The sequence below is a fragment of the Schistocerca cancellata genome, chromosome 2 (genome assembly GCF_023864275.1).
Source record: "Schistocerca cancellata isolate TAMUIC-IGC-003103 chromosome 2, iqSchCanc2.1, whole genome shotgun sequence".
NCBI lineage: Eukaryota > Metazoa > Arthropoda > Insecta > Orthoptera > Acrididae > Schistocerca > Schistocerca cancellata.
Window position 1 is genome coordinate 269,642,032 of NC_064627.1, and position 2,429 is coordinate 269,644,460.

The following is a 2,429-nucleotide window of genomic DNA, read 5'->3' on the forward strand; positions in this document are numbered from 1 at the left end:
AGCCAAACAAAGGGAGAGAAACAGGTAAACAGGGTATCAAATTGACCAGCATGAGGTATAGTTTGGCATGAGAATATTTAACTGCTTCAAAGTAATCAGGATAATGAACGAAAACTTAATTAATAAGCTGAGGAAAAATTGAAATATTTCACGAAAAGCTGCTGTAAATGAAGTGTCAAGAATGTCATCTGTTCAAGACTTAGCTATTTTGCACATAAAAAGATACATTGGTGCGGTATTTAAATGTCAAAAAGGCTTCCTTCGAATCAGGTACGTTAGGAAGGCAAACAGGGAGTCAGTAAGATCATGCTTTCTGAATAAAACTTGAAATTAGGAAATGGAAGAAATCAGTCAACTATTTTATGAAATTATTTGTGTAAAAGAAATAAGTAGATCAGAGAAATGTTCTACGTGCCTTTGAATGATGCTCGAAATCATTAACAGAAAATGAGGTGCACCAAACTTTTCCCTAATATTTTTTATTTCATACTTTTAGACAAATAATTACACAAAACGTTTGACTTTCATTTCAAAAATTTTGTGAGCTTTACTTTTACAGGCTATTTAGAGTAACAGAAATGTTTGGCCTTAACACTGACTGCTGATGAATTACGTTCGCAACATCAAATATCTGCAAAATTTCCTGGTTCATTGTAATTTATTAGGAATTAAATGTGTGTGATATACTGGGATAGGTGTGAAGATCAAGTTCTTTGGCAAGACATTAAAAATATACTTAGCGATGCAGTGTAAGTAGTATACATAAAACTTAGTATACAGAATCGTCTGAGTCAGTAAAAATATATGAACGACAGGAAATCGAACCCAGGACCTACTCTTCACACTACTTTATGAACCAGGTACGCTAACCCTACACCACAGCTAGCTGTTGCTTGTTGCAATCAAATTGTGTACGTATGTCTGTATTTAGCATAGTTAGTCGTGTAACAGTCATTCCACTGCATTTATTGGCTGTTAAAAGTTCTTATTCATTTTTAAAGAAATTCGTGTTTTATTTATTCATGAGATAGTCGAATGCTCCTCTGTTCATTCACGTGTATTCGAAGAACGTGTTTGCTGATCTTCGTAGTTGACGATACTTGTAAAATTCTCCATGGAGATTCCTCCCTTTGTGAATTTCATGCACAGAATTCCTTTTCGCTTTATTTTATTAAGTAAACCTAATTCTGTAGCGTTACTCTCCAGCTACAGTATTCTACAGTTTAGGGGCGCCGTCTTTCAGGAACAGCTGGTTTGCTCTAAGCAGCCATCTTGTAGCGCGACATGGTCGCTCACACGCAGGACACCCAAGCTTTTCGCCCGATGCTGCTGCTTGTCGGCGGAGCATCACGTATCCAGAAGTCGCTCGCTTCTGTCGCTCACGTAGGACACGGCCTTAGATATTTGCCTTGCAGCAAAGGGGAGACACACTGACTATTTATAGCCTCTGTCTAAAAGATTTTCAAACTTTCTTATTTCATGGGACTGTCCGTATAGAATTTTTACTTCGAGAAAGACAAATCAGTTTAACTGGGTCGACTTTTTTTAATGATCTTGTAGTTTGGGTGCTATAACACACTGAAGTTGATGTGTACCTTTTGAAACGGACTGTATTATCCGTAGTGCTTGAGGTCTGGTCACATACAATTGTTTTCAGATCTCAGTCTGTCCGCACTCTCTCTCTACCTGGAAACGGGAGCGACTGACAACACGATCAGCGGAACCTTCCTCTCCTCGTTTGCAGATTGGTGTGTTGCTGCACCCTACTCGACGCAGATGTTTGGGATATGGACCATGACCTGTTAATGTCTCGAGTTGTACCTATTCCTAATTCTAGGGAAAGTGCTGTGTACCCACCTTGCATTGGTCCGAGTCAGACTGCCATTCTTCTAACTCCCAGGCTCGTAAGTGTCATTTTCCGCCAACGGCCTTGCCGCAGTGGTAACACCGGTTCTCGTCAGATGACCGAAGTTAAGCGCTGTCGGACTGGGCTAGCACTTGGATGGGTGACCATCCGGTCTGCCGAGCGCTGTTGGCAAGCGGGGTGCACTCATCCCTAGTGAGACAAACTGAGGAGCTACTTGATTGAGAAGCAGCGGCTCAGGTCTCGGAGACTTACATACGGCCGGAAGAGCAGTGTGCGACCACATGCTCCTCCATATCCGCATCCAGTGATTCCTGTGTGCTGAGGATGACACGGCGGCCGGTCAGTGCATCTACATATACATCTACATTTATACTCCGCAAGCCACCCAACGGTGTGTGGTGGAGGGCACTTTACGTACCACTGTCATTACCTCCCTTTCCTGTTCCAGCCGCGTATGGTTCGCGGGAAGAACGACTGCCGGAAAGCCTCCGTGCGCGCTCGAATCTCTCTAATTTTACATTCGTGATCTCCTCGGGAGGTATAAGTAGGGGGAAGCAATATG

The 2,429-nt window shown here is 42.4% G+C and overlaps 1 pseudogene; it reads left to right on the plus strand.

Annotated features, from left to right (window-relative positions):
* Positions 1-1,920: 1,920 nt before the first annotated feature.
* LOC126164318 (5S ribosomal RNA) lies at positions 1,921-2,038 on the plus strand (annotated as a pseudogene).
* The last annotated feature ends 391 nt before the right edge of the window (positions 2,039-2,429 follow it).